At 38.4% G+C, this 23,727-nt stretch overlaps 1 protein-coding gene across 2 annotated transcripts in view; it reads right to left on the reverse strand.

Annotated features, from left to right (window-relative positions):
- The window catches only part of TLN2 (talin 2), a 143,958-nt gene that overhangs the window by 91,547 nt on the left and 28,684 nt on the right, over positions 1 to 23,727 (reverse strand). For both annotated transcript variants that reach the window (XM_031616420.2, XM_031616419.2), the window contains exon 2: positions 10,574 to 10,656. The gene's annotated coding sequence lies outside the window, so the exon portion shown is untranslated. The remainder of the gene's footprint in view (positions 1 to 10,573; positions 10,657 to 23,727) is intronic.

Genomic DNA, 23,727 nt, shown 5'->3' on the forward strand with positions numbered 1-23,727 from the left:
CTCAAGTGTCTTCCCTTGCTGTCAAGACACTCCAAACCACACTCCCATCACTGGACTTTCCGTAACAATCTCCAAGAACTCTACAGAACTAAAGCCCTTTCTCACTTGCTGAAATAGGAAAGAACTACCAGTAACATTTCAACAATGTTAAGCAAACAGAACTCCAAAGCACTGAGCTTCTCCAGGGCACAAACAACAGACAAATCATCTCTCTACTGATACCATTTAGGAGTCACTTTTGCTCTAAGATGTCATCTTCCTCTATATTTCTGGGGCAGCCCATCCATCTGCATCTTACTAAGCAACATCATCCTATTTTGGTTGTTTTTTTGTTTGTTTGTTTGTTTTAATTAGTTTCAGAATCATTCAGTACAAGTACAAAATGCCAGACTGTGTCAGACACTAAGACTGTCTGGCAAAGGGCTGAATGAGAGAAATGTGCAAGAAGCAATGTGAAGTGCTTTCCAAATCCAAGAGTGCCTGATAATAACCTGGATTTTGAGCCAATCGTTCTAGGTGAAGGTCAATAAATAAATGCAGATCTTTCCCTACTAATGCTTAAAACCCTCCAAAACAGTCCTTATTTCAAGACTCAACCATTCAGAATAGTAGCAGCACAAAATAAATGCAGGAGAAAAAAACTGCTCCCTCCTCTGTCTGCAGAGAAATTTAATGCAACTCACTCTGGATTCTCACTCTCCTATTTGCTACTGTTCTTCAAAAGAGCAAGAGATATAAAGTGACATGAATGAACAGAACTTCACAAGAACTACAAAAAGCTCCCCTCTCCTCTGCTTTTTCTATTGCACCCAAAGGTGAGACTCACAAGCCACCTGTATTGCATCTTAAAACTTGAGCTGATATCTCATTCAAATACTACTCCTTAAAGAAGGACTAAAATGCATTGACAGTCTGGTCTCCTTCAAACTCAATGCTCCTGTTTTTGGACGTCCCAAAAGATACTTTATTCTGAAAAGAGTTATGAAGGGACCCATGAGCTATTGGCTTCTTCCAGCACTGTGTTCTCAAAAATCAAAGACAGGTTTTCATCTGTCACCTTCAGATTACCCTCCAGCTCTAAACATCACTACCTGGTTTTCAGCAGGAGCTGAGACAGTTTCCATTTTCTGGGCAACAGCTCAAACAGGAGAGCTGCTTTTTCTCAAAAAACAAAACAACACAACAAACAAACAAAAACAAAACAAACCAAAAAATCCACTCTCCATATTCTCTGATTCACACCACATTTAAATATTTCTCCGTGCAGGTAATGGACTCCCTCTTTTTCCTCTGAAGTAATACTCACTTTCTGGAATAATGGACCAAAAAAACAGGATTCTTTTGATTTATTTGCCTTGTATTACATCTATTACCCTGTAAGCAGAGGAGCAGACAATTTCTAAATCAGACCATGACTGATCTGTGTTTGCAAGGCTGGAGATAAAAATATTAAGTTATGGACCTGACAGGACTGGGAGAGGTAACATAAGCTCCAAACTCAGCGAGTGAACCCAGTACTACAGTATGTATTTGAAGTGTGAACATCAAGGCCTGGAGCTGAGTCCTCACACAGCCCGTGCTCTGGGAAGTCCTGACCAAACAAGAGTATAAGTAGTGGCTGAATCATGATCAGCAGGTGTCCTTGTGCCCAGAGATAGCTTGGGTAGACCACGACAACAAGCAAACCTATTCCAAGTGTAACAACAAATATATTGCTAAACACTGAGAAGACCTATAAGTGAGGCAGTGTTATAGTTCTTCAGAGAGCAGTAACATCAGGTGGTGGGGATGCCTGCCATTCCAGCTGCAGTTCAGCACTGGTAACTGCTATGACAGCCAGATATGTTCCAGCTCCAGAAGTTAACAGCTGCCAACATTTCTGTTTGCACAATCACATTCACCCAATTCTGACACTTTTTTTTTCCAGTGTTGGCTATCATATTTAAGAAGAATCATTTCCTTAGTTTTGACAGAACTGGGTTATGGAGTGATTATCTAACATACCTTGCCAGAGAATCCAATGCAGAGGAACAGGAGCACCAAGTGGTCAAAGGATAATCACCCTCATTGGGTCTCACCTGGTCCACCAAGAGACCAGCAAGTCACTAACTTGGGACGATAAAACTTGCAGCAGGCACCCATGCTTCCATTTGCACAGCCTAAACTGAATTTTCAGCAAATGCAACTTTATCTTTCCCAAATGCTTCTTCCTTAAACAAGTTCATAACATGTTTTTCTACTGATTTAGTGATCTGATAGAAAATAAGCCGGAAAACATAAAGATAATGATGGATAGCAAGTCACAAGGCAACAAGTCAAACAAAAACAAACATATTTGTTAAGTCCCCTTGAAATGCCTCCAAATTAACAAGAACAAAGTCAATGTCAAAACATACCCACTCTCTTCTTCTACTGGAAATGCATTTGAAATGCTTCTCCCTCCTGGTGTCAAGTAACAAATACACAAATTCCACAGCACATTCCCTGAGAAGCTAAATGGCAACTGAGTGTCCAGCTGTGCTGGACAGGGAAGGTGGCACTGGCATTAAGACTATTCCATCAGCTGCTGTGCAAAGAAACAGAAGGGGAAGTGTAATTATCTCAAAAAGCATTTTACAAGGACTCTCAAGAGACATGTAACCCAGGATAAAAGGCTGTGCCCCTGAATATTGACAAGAACAAAAGTTTGCGTCATGTAATTCAAGTAAAAATCAACCATCATCAAGCTAAAAGCATACAATAAAACAGAAGAAGTATGATGGCTTAGGAGATACACGAGAGATTTACAAGAAATGAGATTTACAGGGGTAACCACTTAGCAAACACTGACCTCCCTCATCATCCACACAACTGCCTCGCTTCATTTGTATCATCCCTACCCCAGTGCCTGGGGTGTCTGGCAGCTGAGGAAATATATATATTTTGAGCTACACTGCTAAGCAAACAGAAAATACAGATCATTTATTTTCTTACTTTCTTAGTTTAATACTATCTCTGGTTAATGTTATGGTGATATGAACACTCCTTTGCCTTCCATTTCCCACCCTTGCTAATGGAATGTTTTAAGTAAAGTGCAAGTCAAAATAGCTGCATTTCTTCAATAGGCAAAAGTGGAACAACTAATGCTGACATGTCAAATATGAACTACACCCATCAGCAAAGTTGCCACTGTCCGTGCTGTTGGTGAAAAACAAAGCTCTGCTATGATTTTGCAGCGATCTGTCTTCCCTGTCGATGTTCCTTTACTCATTCATTTAAGCTTGAGCAAACACATATCTAGGTCATAAGGCTTACAATCTAAAAGCCTACATTTATACATATTACTATAGGCAAAGCTATGCATTTTTATAATAGAGTAACTTTCTAAGAAAATCCAGTGGGTCAGAAGTTCTCCATTCATCTTAGAACCCTCGTCACTGCCTTGGTGGCACAAGGCAACAGAAAAACAGGACGTTACCTTTTCAACTGTTCATGGCAGCTGAACATCTAATTCTACTGCAACATACTGAACATTTCTTCAGTGGGTGGTACCTGTTAAGATCTTAAGCAAGAAGTACTCAAAACCACATACCTTGTTGTAATATAAACTACATATCTTATTTCCAAAATCATAAATGTAAATGAAAGTGCCATCTTTCACAATCAATGATGGGACCACAGGGCAGGCAGGAAGATGGTTGTGCAGGAGTTCAGATTAACAGAACATACTTTACTACAAACCCAATGGTAGTTTAACCAGTTTGGCCAATGCTACTGTTGTCATCTTTTGTACTTATCTTACAAAAGATCACGCTCCACCAAACTGCTCTCAAAGGTGCTGTTAACTTTCTTAGTACACTAGGCAGATTCTCTGCAGGATCATTGTATAATACCTGTCTGATATATTGTGGTTGTGCCTTGCCATTCCCCTGAGAACAATGTAGAGAGGTGTTTCAGGAAGAATTATCACTTACATCCAAATAACTTATGTGTGTATGCTGAACTCAAAGTCTAATTCGTGTTTCACTGGTGAATTTAGAAAGGAGCAGTACGCACTATTCTGGCAGCCAGAAATAAAAAAGTCCCAGTTCTCTTCAAATTATCTTAAAGAGGAGAGGAACGACAGTAAACATTAACTTCTGTTCTATGAGTACAAAGGTATCAGCTTTAGAAGTGATCAAAAGTAGACAAAGTCTCAGGCACTGTGCGCTGTCTGGGGTGGCTAGTCAGAAGTCTTTAAGTAAGCAAACAAAATAACCTTCCTTCCATCACTTAACATAGAAGTCACTTACTGCTATTCCACAGAACATTCTTTATTCTGTGTTTGTAAAATGTGCATAGACAATTAAATGCAAGATCTTTTACACCTCTCCTGCCCTAAGAAAAGACCCACTTAACCACAGGGCCTATATGCACACACCACATGTCCTGATAAGCAAGCTTGCATTTAAACCCTTCAAGAATATCAGCAAACTCACAACACTTATGTGCAGTGTGCAATACTAAGTCTTAAAAACAGGTAACTTGAAAAACAGTAAGCTAAAGGTGAACGAGGGCAAGCTTAGAAAGCTACTGTAAAAGTAGCTTTTAGTTATTAGCAGGCACTAGTCATGCCTTTTTCAGTTCACACAGTCATACAGGAACATAACCTTTTTTGCTCAGTACAAGGAAGTCCCTTCAAGCAAAATTATGTAAGAGACCAAAATACTCGAATCTAAGTGTTATTCATAGGACAGTCATTTTATTATCAATTCAACTACAGTTTGCTTTTCAAGTCAAAAGACAAATTTGTAAACTTATATTAACGTACCTTCAAAATAAAATGTAAATTACAAGGTATCATGAGAGGAGTACCATTGTTGTGAACCATCCAAAATAGCTTTTGGGTATCAGCAGGTAAGAGTTTGACTGAAACAAACTCTAGTGTGGAAGTTCTTAGTCTCATGAGTTAGAAGCCTCTGACACAGCAGTCAACAACTAAACTCTTTAAAAAGGCCCTCCAGGCTTTTGCTCTTATTTGGCAAGAGCAGAACAGAAGAAAGCTGAAATAAGAAAATATGAATTTTGTACAAGTCAGAAGAGGTGAAGCAGCATCCTTTTGCTAGGTTCCTCTATAAATGCAGTGCTTCCCCTTTAGGCATGAGACCTTTTAAGCCTCGCCTGGTAGGACAGCAATGAAGATATTCACAGACTCAATGAGTATAACTTATGCAGTACTGAGATACAGATGTGTGCTCTTATTTTTAAGGTGGGGAGGAAAAAAACAACAGTCTGCTTGAGGCGCTAATCTAGATTCATAACAAGAGCTACAACTTGTTTGAAGTCAGATACATACTTAATTTTGAATATATTTCTGGGAATTTAAAAGCACATGAATGAATTTAAAAGGATAGAATAAATTAAGATAATGATTATTTCTTTCTCTATGGAAGAATTACAGCAGTACAAAACTGATTTTCCACAGCAGATTTAATTGTTTCAAGCATTTCATCCACATATTCTAAACAGTGGCAGTAGGTCAAACTACCAAGTGGGCTGCTAAATCCAGCCTTGCAGAATTCTGCATATTCACTCCATTTTCAAGCGATGGAATTTTGAAGAAAGTTCTTAAGCCTTTATGTCTGGTTGTGGTTTTGAACATACTCCCTTCAGTGTTTTGTTTTATTGCATTTATTCTAAGTCAAAGTTCTGGCTATGTCTGCCACTTCTTGACGACTTCCCCAGGGCAGAATGAGATAAACCAACTTGTCAGAGTTGTTAATATAGTCATTAAGTGACACAGCCAGGATGTGACCTACTGGATTTGTCTAATAGGTCTAAATATTATTCCACATTTCTTCATTCTTTTTCAAGTGGAATGAAGGCACAAGTTGCCTTCAGAAGCAGCTGTGCTACATGGAACAGAAAAACTGAATCCTGTGATGGGCTGTATATGGAATAGTTCTCTATTCACACTGATCTGAAATGCTGCACTTAGGAGGCACTGAAGTTGCTTTCAGTAAACTTTGATCAATTTCTCCCAACAGTCAGTTAATACATTCTAAATAGATCACTAAAACAGGAAGTGAGGCAGAGGAAAAAAAAACAGTAAGCACAAAATGTTACTTGGATGAATTAAGTGCTATCTAGTAATTAGTATTCCACATAATTAAGGAAGAACTCAGAAGAACTTGAAGGAAAACAGCACAAAGTATGGCACTTATGCTGCTAATTTCATCAAAATTTAAAATATGTTTTTCTGCCTTACAGTATTTATTGGAATACTCAAAATTAAGCCAATTGCTACCTGAACCTAACTTATTAATAATTCATTTCTGTTTCTACCTTTGAAATGTTCTTGATTCCATTTCCTGTAATAATACTCAGGCATTTTTTTCTCGTGAGCAATCACAACATGAATCAATACACAATTACCACCATTTCTGTACAAATTATATTTTTAATAATGTTCATGTCATAGAGACAAAGTTTACAGAAAATCAGTAAAAAAATCACAACAAAATACTGTGAAAACAGCAATGATAATCCAACATACATCCTTCCCTACAAAAGTAGTCATGCAGAATGGTGATACTTCCATTCCATCTTGACAAGTCAAGTAGACACAACAGCTGACACACCATCTATGAGTCAAGTCATGCAATTCATAAAACATATCAAACTGAACAACAGTAGATATGTAATCTTCTCCTAACGCATTCAAAAAGTTACCAGAAAAAGATTTTCCCAGTCTTACAACCCCCATTACCTACTTCAAATTTACTGTGAATTCACTTACCAACCATAGTTTGCACTATCTAGAATACCAGACAACTTGTGCAGATAGTACTGCACAAGTTTGCACAAGCTTAGTGCATACTCTTTTCACTTCCTGATGCTAGCAAATGAATAGAGCATAGGAGGAAAGGAGATAAAGACAGTGTTTTTCTACTTTACAGTTTCATGCTACCACAGAGGCCGAAGGCTAACTGTAATTTTTTTTAACACCAGATTTCTGGCTGAAACATCAGTCTTTCCTCTACCTTGATTGCAAAACAATTTAGATTTAGGGAAAAAAAGAAAAAGAGCACTACTCTTTCAACAGAAAACAAACAAAAAACAGGGAATGACTGAAAAAGAAAACTCCAAGAAATACGTAGAGACTCAGAAGGAAGAGCAACAATAAAGAAACAAGACCTAAAAGCCATAGAGAGCAGAAGGCTCAGTTGCTACCACAAACAATGACATGAATGAAAACAGAAAAGGTGAGCAATGGCAGCACGCTTGCACTTATGAAATCAACATTCTTGAAGCGTTCGTAAGGACTACTGTACGCTACCTCACTTCAGTCTGGTAGATTTTTGGACTTTGTAAGGCCATGTGTTACTCCAACAAGATACCATCCTTTTATATTTCACCTCTAATTGGTTTTTAAGGATTCAGACACCTTTGAAGAATTGTTACACATGAAAGGATAAGGATAAGTTACATGCTAACAATGAAAGCTGTTAAAACTGGACATGGTCTGACTACTGCACTCAATGAGGAAAGAATTCTTAAGATCTAGGAGAATTCATCCCCCCAGACCAGGAAAAAGACAGTTACAGCCTTCCTGGTAACAATTCAGTCTCACCTTCTTTTTTTTTTTTTTTTTAATAAAAATCACAGAGCAGCATCATGAAAAAAAATCAAGCAGCCACAAAATAGAAAAGCAGAGACACATGAGAAGTCTAACATTCTTCAGTGACTGGTTCAAGCAAGCAGCTCAGCCTTCATTTATTTCCAGTTTTAAAAGTATTTCCCAAGGTAAAAAGCTCACAACTAATGGAAATGGAGATAATTACAGAATGGTGTAATCTCTATGAAAATCTATGAAACTGGTTCAAGGTTGAGGACAGCCTACATCTCTGAAAAAACTAGGATGGAACTCCAAAACATCTACTACTGCAGAGATAAAAAGGAAAAGAACTTAAAATATTGCTGGACTTTTAGTAGGGCTTAGCAGTGTGCAAGTCAAGTAGGTTATAATTAGTCTAAGACACTGAAAACTATGTGCTAATCTCAGGTCAAAACTGTACCTCCATCAAATGTGCCCATAAAGAGACCCTGGCAGTGATCTTCCTTAAAAGTTCATCGTCAAATTAGCAGATTCTTCAGATGGCTGAGCCCAAATTCACATATTGTTTCTAGGAAGGCCTATTTCAAGATGCACATGGAGCACTGGATGAATCTTACGCCTTGTAACTATCCGCTCATTCTTAAAATGAAAAATGTTACCTAAGTATTGTATGTAAGAATAGATACTCTGTACTTACATAAACATTTAAATATACATGTATATCTGTATGAAACTTATGAAAAAACACTTGCACAGACAACTGAAAATATATCAGACAGGCTAATGCTTTAGACACAGGCACAAATTCACATTTAGATGTGCTGAACTCCAGCTAGGACTCTCATCTAAAATCCACTTTCCGAGAAGATTACTGAGTATATTCTCTGCATAAACCATCTCTCCAGTAAACTTGGTTCCTTAAGCCAGAATAAAATAGCCTACCAGGACTTCCCTTATGTCAGCTCATGGACAATGGTACTGATGGAAAAAGCAGTTCAACAGGGCTATTCAGGTGAGAAATCAGGGGAAAACCATATAGGGGTCAATTTTCTGTTACATTACGTTTCTCTTGCATTAGTACCTTGATTCAAAAAAACCAAAAACCAAAAAACCCAAACCACTGAATCTGGAAGACAGGAAAGATTAGATTCCTTCAGTAAAATCCAAGTAAACACATTTTCTATCACTAACCCTGAAAAATCTTCTAAAGAATGGAATTTGTGCAATGACAATCATACAATATTAAACCTAATTAAGAGAATTTCCAGAGATTTTATCTTTTGCTCTCCTTTAATCCAGCCCATGCATGCAAAAAATAACTGTTTCTTCTACTCAAACTCATTTCCAGCAGTGATTCCACCAGTGACAGTGGTTACTTTCTTCTATTAACAAAATATTATTTGAATTGTACAGAATCACTAAATGTTCAATTACCACTCTTCATACATACTATTGATTGACTTCCATATACTGGAAAGGACGTAGTCTGGACAGGCTGTAGATGCAGATTTACGTTTTGCCTGACTAGTTCAGGTCAAAGCTTTAGAAAGATTAAATTAATTTCACTATCAGGACTTACAGCCATCAGTGAAGCAAGATCCCATGAGAAGAGGTCTCTGAATTCAAGTGCAGTTTGTTCTCCTACCACTCACTCACACATGCAACATCCAGAAGCACTGACATATTACTGACAGAGAAGAGGGACTTTGAGCAATTCATTTATGAATCAGGTCAACATCAATGAACTGAAAACATTTCCAGGGGAAAATCTTCTTTCACAGTTAAGAATCCCAATACTGAGAACATTCCCAAAAATATCTGTTATTTCTGATTAGCAAGGAGTTATCAAAGCAGTACAGTCACTCACACATCCAGACATAATTAGCCTGACTGATGTCAGAGATGCTTTAAAAAAATAATTTCTTAAATCAAAATCTAATTAACATTTTTAGCCACTCTATTTCATTAAACATGTGATAACAGGGATGTAATAACAGTATCACTGAAACGAGGAAAACATTGGCATTGCAAAAGAGGACCTAATGCACTGATAATTCAAAAATACACACTGGTTACAGTGTTCTTTTTGCCAGTCTTTGTTATAAGAATTCCCCATAAATATATGACTCCAACTAAAATACATCAAGAACAAAGTAGAGCTACTAACCTTCTCTTAATAGTTACAAATAAAATGAAATAAATAGCTTAAGCAACTATTTACTCTTTACTGATTTTACTTCATTTAACCTTGTCCTTAGACATAGCTGGTAATAAACTGAAATGCTGCTTCATTTACAGGCCATTTTAAAAGTTCACTGTAGACATTTTTCAAATATGGAGAAGGGCAGGACAAAATTCCATTAGCAAAATTTCAGTATTGCAAGCACCATTTGCAAATGAGGAATCAGAGCCAAGGACACATTTAGAACAATAATGTGCACGAGGTCAAAATTACTCCAACAAATCAAGAAACTAGAGTATGATTTAACAACGTTTTGTCCGAAGCCAGGCTTACCATGTCAGCCTTCACTTCCCATAGCATTTGAGTCTAGAAATAATTTATCTGTTTAGTCTAGAAATGATTTTTCTTTTTTTCTTTTTTTTCCTGTTACCTCTTATACATGTATTAAAATGAAACCAAGTCATCATCTCAGCTATTTGTTCTCATACCAGTGAAAGGCACAGCCCTTCTTTATGAGGCTTAGAGAACTCATTTATTTTGTATTATCCTCCAGTCTCCCTGGAAACTGTTTAAAAATAGTCAGAAGATGTAATGGTCAGGTTAGTCTCCTGGCTGTTATTCACAATGTTTACTTGGAGCTTCAATATTCATGCCTCACATTTGATTTTCACCTTGATTCCTTTTCACACATACATCCACAGCTGTATATATTTTATGCATTACCAACGTAGACAGGCAGCAGATAAAGGTTTTTAATTACTGTAATTATTATCTGTCATACTGCATAAAAAAAGTAAAAGTAAGCAGAACCTTACCTCAAAATTAAACTTCATTTCATAGAAAATAAGGCTGTCTCAATGTACTGTTTGATCATGCAGGATGCTCTCAGTAACCAGGTCTGTAACACAGGAAACAAACAAGTTACTTTCTTATCCCCAGTCCATTCATTTCGAGATTTAAAGTGCTTTCTGCCAGCACATTGAAAAGGAAGCAACTCAGGAAACTATGAGTTTCCTTTTCTCTTTCAGAACTGGAATATGCATTGCCAACGAAAATAGTCTAAGATAATCCAACTCAACCTAGGCTTCCAAATTAGTCACATTAAAAGTTCATTACGAATGAGATCCGAGTTCATAGATGTAAGCACCTTGAAATTGTCTAGTCACTTGATAAAAAACCTGACTGTTAACATAAATAAAGCAATCACTGTCTCTCACATAGTACTATTTTGCAATAAAACTGCTTTTCTATGGCTTAAAGTCTCCTTATGAAGTACTTCAGTGTAGAAAACACCTAAACAAAATCCTCTCTGGGCTACTTCCCTTCACAGTGCACTTCATTTTGAAAGCATGATTGCAGAAAAACAGAGTTAAAGTTTCTGTTTTCTTTTTAAAAAAGGAGAAAAGGGGAAAAAATATATATATATCTATTTCAAGATTTTGGCTGTTTGGGGAAGGTGAGCTTTGTTCCTTGGTCTGGTTTAGGCTTTGCATTCCTCTGCTCTGAGGCTTTGGGGAGGACCTTGTTCTTTGTTTTCAATTCAAACAAAACCTAACTTAACATGGAAGTTTAATACGCAACTCATGCAGATGAGCAAATCAGTTGGAACAAAAATAAATTGCAATGTATATTTTTTTCCATGCAACGTTTCGAAAACAACGTTACCTTCTATCTATGTCAGCGATTACAAAATTGTCTGGTCACTTTTCCAGGCAAAGCAATATTTCTCAAGAAATAAAAAGCCAGGTTGGATGGGGCTCTGGGCATCTTGATCTCATACCTGATCTAGTGGTTGTCAACCCTGCCTGCAGCAAAGGGGCTGAAACTTGATGATCCTTGAGGTTCTTTCCAACCCAAGCCATTCTATGATTCAATGACCTAAAGCTTGCTGCTAGAAATGACCAGTGTATGTTCCATGTATCCATACTGCAGTCACAGAAAGGTTTCACCTTCACCCTTAGATCTCTTGGAGCAGCTATCCAAATTTGAAACTAGTTTACATATTCCTTTAGAAAGATCAGGAAGTTGCAGAAAAAACTTACACGTCTATACAAAAGTCCATGGCAATAAAAGAAGACCTGCAGCATTTTAACAACCAAACCTGGCAAATACACCGCCAGGAGAATAAGTTCAATGCATTTTCCTTGGCAAGGCTGGTTAGAAAGGTGATTCTTTGTTTTCCTTCCTGTGGACCTTTAAGTAACCATAACTGTATTGCCAAACAGCTCCTAACTGTGGCTCAGTTCAGACAAAACGCATTCGGATATTTCAGCATCCAATGGATCATCCGCACAGAAGTTGGCATTACAATAGTCTGCTTTTATAACCAGGTGCCTCACACGTGTTCAACTTTCAATGCAGACCAAGTTATTTTAACGTACACCAAGAAGGTACTTGTAAGCTGAATTATAAGGCACGCCATTGGTGAGCACTACAAAGACTTTTCTGCTAATATTTAAAGTGAAGACAAAAGCAAGGTCAGCGCTGCACTGAGTATCTAATGCTTTCCCATGTGAAGCTATGTCATCATGCAAATAATTCAATGGAAGGCAACTTCTAGTTGATTTATTATTGTAAGACGATAAAAGTCTGTTCAGCACAGCACATCAATTTGCTAGCCACTCAGGAAACCAGTTTTTACTTTTCCAAACTTGCGCATACTTCTCTCTCTTTTTTTTTTTAATTTGTTTTAAATGTGATTCTGAAGTATTTCAATTACTTTCAACATTTATACCTTTCTTCATCTTCAGCTCTCTGTTATGAGGCTGTGAGAGTACCAAACATCAGGTTGGCAGCAATTCACCTTTCCAGAGTCCTTCTCAGCCGAGGCTGATACTTAACAGACTGGCATCAAAAACCAGTGTCTAAGAACATCACATATCTATGGGACAACAACAGCAGAAGTAGCAGAGAAATGAATCTGAGCATTGCTGCTTTCCAGTTATACCTGGCCCCCCAAACAAGTTTTCCAATTCATTCATCATAGCTGGGAAGCTGCTGTGAAACCTGCTCTTTTCAGATGCAATTCTATAACAGAATTTATTCCTGTTGCTAAAGAAAAACCATCTCTTGTTTTCAAGTTATAAACTGAAAACAGAATTATAGTTTCTCTGCTGGGACAGAACTCGAAGTAGATTTTTCTCTAGTTTACCACAGAGGTCTACTCAACGTTAACCCCAAATGTGACTATGAAGGATGGAGGTGAATGAACTGCCCTCAAAGGTTTTACAAGAATAGAAGGAACAAAACACCACATTTGCACATATTACTAGAGCAATCTAATGATTAGAATATCACATTTCAAAATTACAACTTCATTTAAAACATGAGATTCAATTATATGAATATTTAACAGAAGAAAAATGTATGAACATGATAGAGTCTTAAAAGAAAATGAATTGTTTATCCTATGTTCCATTTTAAGACTGGCTTGAACAAACATGACTATGGGAAGGATGTTCATTTTTCAAGCGGGCCAGTTGCTGCTCAAAATACAATATACTTTTTTTTAACAGAACTTGCCAAGTGACAATTGTAACTAAACAGCCCGAGATGATTAATCACTGCTTATACAGTCTATTGTCCTCACCTGGAATGCAGCCAGAAAAGAAACTCAGCTGCCCAAAACCCCAGTCAGCAAATGAGCTGTGCTGCAGCCTGGGTTCGCTACCACTGAGTGCGCTCACCAGCATTCTTACCCTGCTGTGGAATGGGGGTGATGAGTTCATCAAGCACTGAACTCCACAAGTTTACACAACTCAGTGGGGCTGAGCATTCCAAGTCTAACTCCTCCCCACTCTTTTTTTCTTTTAAAATCAGCTGCAGCTGCATAACCATGACTTTATTTTGGTTCAAGTGCTACTAATGTTATTCACAGAAAAAAAAGAATATTGAGTACAGCAGAAAAGCACAGGGAAAATGTGATTTCCCAATTCCATTCCAGAACCCCACACTGTGAATTAGGCATGCTCCAAAAGTAATGCCTTCTATCTATTTCACTGAAAGTGACAACAGACAAAATGAGCGAAACAACACTGTTTGATAGAGCAAATTCTCAGCTACAAAACATTATTCCTTCAACACAGTCATGACCGTGAGCTTTTTATTTTCATCAGCAATGAACAAGAGCCTACATGCTGCACTCATAAAAATCCACACCAGAAGAGGTAATCCACTGTCACTGCCACCACTGCTGAAATGCACCAGCCACTGCCTCACTGTGCTCACACCCACTGCTCTCCATCAGCATTAAGCAAGCACTGTTGAATGTCAGTGGTGCCATTTTTTTCTGCATGGAGTAATCCAGCGTGGCCTTCCAGTACTTGAAGGGAGCATATAAACAGGAGGGGAGACGGCTGTTTATGAGGATGGATAGTGATAGGATGAGGGGGAATGGTCAAACTGAGACAGGGAGGTTTAGGTTAGGCATTAGGAAGAAGTTTTTCACACAGAGGGTGGTGATGCACCGGAACCACCCCACTGGAACACACTGGTTGCCCAAGGAGGTTGTGGATGCCCCATCCCTGGAGGCATTCAAGGCCAGGCTGAACGTGGCTCTGGGCAGCCTGGTCTGGTGACTGGCGACCCTGCACATAGCAGGGGGTTGAAACTGGGTTATCATTGTGGTCCTTTTCAACCCAGGCCATTCTATTCATCCACACTCCCACATCAGACTCCATTCTGTCAGAACGTCCCTCTGCTGCCATCTGTGGCACAGCAGCAAAATGTAGTGAAATACTAGCTGGAGGGTTCAACCTCCACTGCCATACCGCTCTCATCTTCCTCTGACACTGCTGGCCAACACTGTAAAATAGGAGACATTACTTAAGAGCTGCCCTCACATGATTTTGCCCCTCATAGATAGTGCAGGTATTCTGCATTCACAAAGCTCTTGGTGCTACTGCATTTTACTTCAGCAGTATCTGCGTTGGCAGTTCACTGAGACTGTAAAGGTAAATACCAGCCTCCCACATACTACTTTGTTTCCATTCACATATTTTCCTCTGTGGTTGTACCTTACCAGTGTAGGCAAAGCCAGCTAATCCCAGGTTATCAGGAAAATCAGGTAATTCCTCACCTTGAATTTGGGAGTTTTTATTGATCTATCTTAATTTCAAACACATTAACTGTGCTTTGTTTTTTGTAACTCAAGTGGTGCTATTAAACAGTGTGTTAAGTTTCAATAGTCATTTAATCTCAACAGCCAATTTCTGTTAACTAACACTGTAATATTCTAGTTTAATCAGCATCTTAGACTTTGCTGCATTTACTAAAACCAAACATTTCTGTGTCTTTTTGTCTTCCAGTGGTATCTGCTCAAAGTAACCATTACAAACAAACTTCTTGTTTGTTCTTTTTTAATACTGTGTAGTCAACAGCTGTGTCAGATCTCATAAATGATCAGAAATCACCTACTCAAAAAATGTTTTCAGCATATAGGAAATTTTTACTATCCCTCAGCTGAAATTATACTCTTAAATACAATCCTTCCCTTAACATTTGTAACTAAAATAATTTCAACAATGTAAACTTTATGAAAATGGTGCTTCAGTGTGTGAAGTATTCCATCTTGGTTTTCTTCCTTCATACCTCATTGTGGAGCCAACACAGCCTCACAATCACCTGCTAAAAGCCAGCTCTCAACCTTAGAGGCTCAAACTACTGCTTTGCTCTCTCAGGTCTTAACTATTGTTCTGAGCTTTAAAAACTTGTCAGTTTTTACCACATCCTATAAACATGGGATAGCTCCAGGAGGTCTGAATAGGCTCAACAAGTAAATTTTGCAACACGAGGGGTAAATACAGTATTAATTTCTTCTCAAGGTATGTCTGTATACAAGGTTGAAGAAACTGCCTGTTTTGACCATTTAAGGCCATCTGTACTCTGATGCATTTTCAAGATAACAAAAATCTCCAATCTTTGAACTTATTTCTGCAATAAATATGAGAAACAACTCTGTTTTCACCAACTTTAAGTTTTTGTCAGGCAAGAGCTGCTTTCCTTCGGACCAGTGCTCCTCTTCAGTAGTGGGAAATTCTCCTCCCGCAAACTTCTATTCCTTAAACTTCATTCACAGTTGTCATTTGAACCCTCTACATAACAAGCTCTAATTTTGTTGCCTGCTAGGAAGAGAAGATCTTATTTAATGTGTTCAATTATCTCTGTGGGAGTTGGAGAGCAAAGAAGGTTTACCAAACTAGAAATGTTAACTTACTTCCACTTTATTATTACTACTAGAAAAAGCTCCAGCAAATACACACATTCAGTCACGGTTGTTAAGTTCTTTGAAATGCATGTGCCCGGAACAGTATGTCATCCTGGCATCAAATTGCAATGCCTTCCTTTGATGCCAGAAAGCAAGTCTGACTTGACTGATTCACCAGAGTAATGTGAAATATAAGGCAGTCACGCTTTAGTGCCCTCCTGAGAAGACAGGCACTAGCAGGGTGTTACCTGTCAAACTCACCTATACTTCCATCGTGATGTGAACAACTTTTGCCTTACAAAACGTTCAGAGTCTGGCAATGATCAACCACTTCAACATAAGCCAGGATTACTCTGTCTGCAAGGAGTTTGCTAGAACAGTCTTTTAATAACAGAACTAAACTTTTTTCCAATAATGTGATATCCGGTAAATGAAACCGACAGATAATGATGTGAAATGACACATTTTTGAACCACGAGTACCCAGCAGTTTCTACATCAGGGTACCATTCCCACTAGCTGTAACTACTGATATTTCCCTCCTGACATGGAGTCTGCACTGACGTTAGCCTTTATTTACAACTGGACAAACTGCAAGCTATTCAACAACTGTAAACAAGAAGTTACACCTATTTTTCACGGAAGCATAAGGAGTAGCTTGTGTCAGTACAGTTGCACTTCCTGCTGGCTTCTGACACCTGAGCAGTGTAGAACCCCACAGTATCAGAAAGAAAAACCTCTGTACAAGGTGTGTTTTCTTCTCACCCTGTGATTCCATACACTCAGAAAATCCAAATATGTACCTGGATATAAGTCAGAATTCAGATTTCTTACCCAATTATGCTGACATACACTACAATAACAATTATTCAGCAACCCCTGATAAAGACTCGCTGATTCAGCTGAAGCTATTCAACCTCAGCAATTCTACTGCAATATAAATAAGCAACAGCATATTTGCATTGCCTTCGTAAAAAAGAAAGCATGGATTCAACTGTCATAAGTAATTATTATCAAAAAAATATACAGGAACCTCTTTTTCCTGTACGATTAAGTCATGAATTACTTAGGCTCCAAACATTTCTAAATAAGCAACATTTACAGTAGGTAAATGTAGGTTGTATTCCCCTTCAAGGTACTCATCCTAGAAAGGCATAACAGCCCATGATATAACAAGTTCTGCTCCCAATCTCCATTCGAGCTTTCCCCTTCAAAAAAATGCATTTCACCTTCAAATACCTCTTCTCCCACTACACCTCTCCAAGAATAGAAGTTATCCAATTATTATCCCTGCAACATTAACCTATTCTTACAGCTGGGTTATAGCAGAATTTATCCTATACAGCAATTGCAACCACCATCGTTTTTGTATTTTGGCTTTATTAAACTTTTTGAGAAGAAATAATTAAAATTTTCCTGTTGACATATGAAGTTAGTAAGCAAGCATGTCAGAATGAGAGATCTACAAGTTCAGCCCATTCCTTCACAACAAGCACTAAAAAGCATAGGTAAAACAAGGAACAGTGTGTATTTCTAAAACTAAATTTAGCACTGAAGCACAAGCTATTATTTAACTAGAATAAATAATACGTATATATTATTTATTAGCTTCAAAATGAGCTAATTGCTGTAAATCTGTTGTCTGTACATATGTGCTTTTAGGCTTAGTGGGCAGCAGCGCTCCTGAAGTCAAGACACAGCTTCAAGAAAGAAAACAGAGGCAGAACGTAAAAATGGGTGCCAGCCAATGCTCTTTCTGCATCCTGAGTCTAGATAGTTCAAGCTACGTAATGGCTTTACATGCTGTACATTTTGATGTCTGGCTGCTACCAACGTCATTGAAACAGATTTCTAATTATGTATTTCATGTGAGAAACTACAAAGGCCTTTCAGCAGGCTCAGTTTGCAAGTTTCACAAACATGAACTTAAGAATTAAGGTGTTTCACCACTCATTTTCTGTATATGCACTGAGAATTTATTTAATTTAAGAACACTAAGATACAAGAGTACTAAAGTACAGCCAAAAAAAATGCACCTTCCTTTATAGTCTTATAAAAAGTCAAGTAGAAGGGTGACATTTCTAGGGATGGATCCCATGCATGAATAAAGAGTGCACAAGAGAAAAGGGATAGCAAAGAATAACAATACACGAATTTTCAGAGCCAACATTACTCTTGAACAATTCCAAGTCGTGGTGTTCACTGTTATTTGCAATAGTACGTTTTCAGAGACCTGCTGTCCACCTGCAGATTGTCACTTAGTAGTGACACAGCAGAGATGAATTTAGATTCAGAAATGCACACAGGCACTGAGCTCTGGACACTGAAGACTGAAAGTGATGGCTCCTTGACAACTGACTGCACGACTTGCAGTCTGTTCTTGTGGAAAGTAACAGATTCAGTTAAAACCTGAGCCTTACCTACCAAGTTACTGCATCTCAGCTGAGAGACAAACAAATGCAATCCTGAAGTTTCAGACCTGAAACGTTGGAAATTCAGAAGATTCAGTGGTGACCTCCCAGTTGCACCGGTTTTTAATGCCATCATCATTAACTTTTTTCTGTTTCACTCTCCTTCATCAGGACTCTGTTCTACAGCTCTAGTTACCAACTAGACAGAGTAGCGGAGCAGTTCTAAAGGAGCGACCATAAACAGGGCTTTATTCAAACTGTAAATAGCTTCAAAGCTTTTATCCATCTTTCTTCCCTCAGTACTGGCAGCAACCAGTAGGTTTAATCTTTCTGCAGACATGGACAGCAGACATTCTTATTCACTGCTGCTATTGTTTGCAATGGAACTGCAGACTGTTGCTATTGTTAGTAGTGCTATTAGTAGTTAATGAACACAAACTGTGTGGGCCACAGAAATCTTGCAGGAAGAGTAATAGAGGTGATTGATTCCAGTTACAGACAGTTAAACTGATAAAGTTTATTGCATTACCAATATTCCATTTGCTTACATAACTCATTGTTACAAGTGATAATACAAGGTTACAATGAAGTTACGAGATTGTCTCCAATGTGACCACTTCCATATTGAATCATGATGTGAAATTCATATGGAATTTTGGCTAAGTGCCTGCACAAAAAGTCACCAGCAATATGTGCAGCAACAGTTTCAGGATCTCAGGTTTATGCCCAGGGCTGGTGCCTGAGCTGGATAAAGAATAAAAATAATCCTTCAAAGGACAGGTAAAAAAAAAATACTACGAGGTTTGTGTTTACAGAATTTCCTCACAGTATGCTACCACAACAGGGCAATTGCTGTTCACATGGTGCAATTCTCAGACTATGTTCAGCACAGAATTTACCAGCTAATTCTATTCCCAACAAAACTACCGTCCATTTACACCGCAGCAAAGAAAGCACAAGATTTATCTCTTTGGCATGGCTAAAGAGGAGTTTGCCAACTTTCCAAACATTCCTCGAAAGCTGGGTTGCTCTATATTTGCACCCAGAAGGTTAGTACAGTATTGTTTTAGAAACTCCAGAATGTGTTGGAAATTCATTCTCTATATTAACAACCTGGATTTTTATTTTTATACCCTCCTCACTGTTTCACTAGAGTGAAGTCATTCTACTTAAGAGCAATGTTTTGTATCCTTACTTTCAGATAAAGCTATTTAACACTTATTTTAGGCAGCATATTAACTATCCTGATGGTAAGAAACATACCAGAGTAACACAGTTAAATACCAAAAGTTTCCATGTGCCTCCCTCTCCAAATAACAGCCATTTATTCAAGTCAGCAAAGTCTCATCAAACACGTTAAGAAGCTTAATGGCTATTTAACAGATTAGGGATTCATTTTCTTGCAAGAGGTACAATTCCTTTGATATCACTTGAAAAAGAAAGAACTTGAGCAGTTTTATCACTGCTACTTATTAGAATTCTCCAATGACTGAGAAATCAGTAGCTGCACAAAGTGCATGCAACTGCTGTACACCACATCAGACTGACATAAAGCTTCTCTTTCGGCCTGCTGTGTCTTAAGGACCACAAGTTAACATTTCAGATAAAAACAGCACATCTTCAGGTCCTAGCATCACCGTATTTTTATACTTACTACTTTACAGCAGCACTCACACTGTCCCAGGGAACACTATTTGGAATCACCATTTAAATGGGTGAAGAAGAAGAGGCAATGTTGAAAGGACTTATGTAAGAAATACATGCAGCTTATAATGTTCACCGAAATCAAAGACAAAAGAAGTTGACCTTCCCTGCCACTCCACAACTGCAATAAAAGAAAGATGTCTTCTTCTTTTGACTGAATTAAGCTTTCTCAGTTGTTTCTGGGCTACGTAGGAGTACACAAAATAACCCATTTCAGAATGAGTTATCTATTTCTAACTACATGCTCTACATTTTGTTTGTTTGTGTGGTTTTTTTTTTGTTTGTTTGTTTTGGTGGTGGTTTTTTGTTTGTTTGTTTTACACACAATTTATATTTATTCAGTAACATAAAGAATGGGTAGGACTCCATCACACTTCCACTCTGAAATGATCTTTCTCAGACCCTTGAACTGAATCAACCTTCCAATTGCGTATACAGGCCATTTAACTCAGAATGTCTCAATCTATGTGAACATCCACACAGCTGCGACTGCGCTCCAGCAAGGTGACATGCCTGAAAAACAAACAAGCAAGCAAAAGAACAACAACAAAAACCCACCAACCACATTTCAGCAACAAGTCAAGGTGTTCCTACAGAAGAGTAGACTGAATCTTGCCTAAAATTTCCACTGAAAAATCTACCAAGAAATGTTTCCACTGGTTTTGTATTCATTTTCCTAGAGTTTCAGAAAGAAACAGGAAAAACCCCAAACCCAAGCAATTCACTGGCTAGTCTTCTTGAAAATTGTCAGTGTGTCACTGTGACTCCCTCACAATCTGCACAGAACTTAGTCTTAAGAGAGAAAAACGCAAAATCATTGCACTCTTATTCCCCAGTATGCCATAGCATTGCAGCATCTTCAGAATATTATACAGTTGCTGTCTAAATTCCGATGTTTTTTCATGCACCATTTGCCCAAGGGACTGATTCCCCTGCATTCTGAAAGCACATCTGAACTGCCTATCGCTTCCAGATTTTGAAAGGAGAAATTACTGTTATAACTCAGCTGGGTTGTCTTAAAAGCCCTGCTAAAAGCTCTCTGGTTTTCATCCCAGAGTCTTACTTCAGATTAAATACATTTCCTGTGTAATAATTTTCCAAGTATATAAAGCTCATATTCAAGTCTTGAGCAATACAATTCATGTAATAAGAAAAAGGAACATAACAGCATTTCCATTGCAGTTTGCTTCAAATACGTGCAAAATATTTGGGAACATCAGCTGCTGCACACACTGCTTCCTAATCAAGGATCTGAAACACTACATTCAGAATTTGCAATAAACACAAAATTTGATAACCATGACTAACGTCCAATTCTGCACTATGGCTTTATCATATCAAGCTAGCACACAGGTAAAAACTGATTTCACTGCCCCAGATACACAACTGAAGTCAAACAAGTGCAACAGCCAACACAGAGACCTGCTCAAGTTAATGATAAATGAAGCTGATGTATAATATCTCCACAGCTGCAGATCTAGCAATGCCACAGCCCAGCTATCAGCCTGATCCTAGTTATCAGAGCACAGACACCAGTCAAGCTGCAAAAAAATCAGGAATTTACCCAGACAGCTTTTCCCCCCTGAAGTCACAGGCCATAAAATTAAAATACAGGAATCTACTGAGAATACAACTGGTTTCGTTGAATACAACAACTAAAATACCTGTTTGGGAACATTAACTTTCTCCATAGACTACAGGAATGTAAGAACCAACATTAAGTAAATGATTACCATGAAGCTAGGCATAAACCATTTGAATGAACGGAGGAGCTGAGCATGCCCATGAAAAAATGGTAATGTTATGCAACTGTTTTTTGGTAGACAGTATTTAGCAGGTCAATAGGACAAACAGCATGGTCAGAACTCAAATTCCATCTCTGTTGCTGTTTCTAACCCTGTGCATCAGTTCCTACATAGATTTTGTCATGAAAAATTTAAAGCGCTCCTGATTAACCCACTTCTGTCACAGCATGCTTAAAAACAAAGCCCCTGACTTGGCAGAAAATTCAGAGCAGCCCAAGTGAGGGATGCAGTGCAGACAAAGCAAGAAGCCCGCAACAAAACTGAGCTACTACTGAGGCTTGAATTAGGTAATTGCCTGCCAGCTAAAACAGTTATTGAAGCAATATTTTCAAGCATCTAACTTGAAACTAGACAGTACAAGACTAAAAGAGTGTTTCTTAAAACCAACGACATTTTTATCAAGTTACTGAAAGCAAAAGACAGCTGTAGAATCTCCTTCAGCATCAGTTTAACATCAGTCACCATTATTTTCTGAGTTGATTTTCACTCCAGCTGCTCTCGTGAAGGATGAGCACTCAAGTCTCCTGTCACTAGGTGTTACTGGCTAGTCAGATAGCGCTTTGCTGTACAGATAGATGGCCAACAAGCTTTTAAAAGCAACTCAAGCCAAGAATATAAAAGCTGAGCATTGCTTCTTGACTGACAAGACTGAGGAGGGCCATGAAGCAAGAACTACATCTCCAGTTGACATATTTCCCTCTGGCATGCTGCCCTGACTTAAGTGCAACCTGCATTTAAGAGGGGCAACTTTTGTCTTAGTACAAAAACATCTGGGGACAAAACAGTGAAAGCATGGAGGAAGACAGATCAAGTTTTATACTTACAAGTACCTCTGCACAATTAAAGAGAAAACTAAATGAAATATAGCCTAACGTAGCTTAAAGAGACCCACAGATGGGCTGAAGAACAAAGAATTTCAGAGATGGAAGGAACTGAGGCCTGCAATGCACTGAGCTCAGAAGAAGAACAGCACAAAAGAAACCAGAACAATATCAGGCTTTTTCACTGCAGAGGTGTCAAAAGCACCCCCCAGTGTGATGCAGGCTGTGAGGCAGCTTATCAGTCTCCCTGAGACCTGGACACTCTTTCTCCTGGAAGCACAGTTTTGCTGAACTTTTCCTCTTCAAATTGCAATGGAGATTTTCCCTTTAATTTTCATTTACAGCAGCAACTGCTCCACAACAGCTTTCCAGTTCCACCCACCAGATTCTGCTTTGAAATACCAATTCTCACAACATCTTCCAAGCCTCTCCCTTACTCCCCACTGGGACTTAACAAGCTCACCCAGCTTTGCCAGTGATCCAAGAAATAAGCAGTTGCTGCTGTCATGTAGTCCATTTTTTACTAATTTCTGCACGCAGTCACATAACATGACCTCTTTGGGGACTACTATTACTAAGTTGTCAGTCCTAAGAAGCTCCAATGATTACAGAGATGTCCCGGCCTCAATTTACCTTTCAAAGAGGACAGCATATTAACAATCAAGCAATACTACCCACTGCAAAATAAGGCTGAACACTGACAGTAATCAAATGACAACTGCAAAAATTTAGAAAAGTTGCATTCTACTTTTGCATCTTCCTTTTGGTTCTAAAAGCCCTGCTGTAGTTCAGGATCTCCAGAACAAACTTGCACTGCAATTCCTGAGCCTTCCTTTCCCACTGAAGACGCTGGGCACAGTGGTAAGAGTTTCAGAACAACAAGAAAAGGCCTCAATAACTGTAACACATTTCAGCCACAGTGAAAATTACAGCTGTGACCTTAGTTTACCAAATTTTGCAATGTAACACAAGGTCACACAGTACTTGAATTAGGCCCAGAGTGTGAAATCCATGATTCTGTGGC

Source organism: Phasianus colchicus, chromosome 12 (assembly GCF_987193195.1).
Source record: "Phasianus colchicus chromosome 12, bPhaCol1.hap1.1, whole genome shotgun sequence".
In the NCBI taxonomy this organism is placed as follows: domain Eukaryota; kingdom Metazoa; phylum Chordata; class Aves; order Galliformes; family Phasianidae; genus Phasianus; species Phasianus colchicus.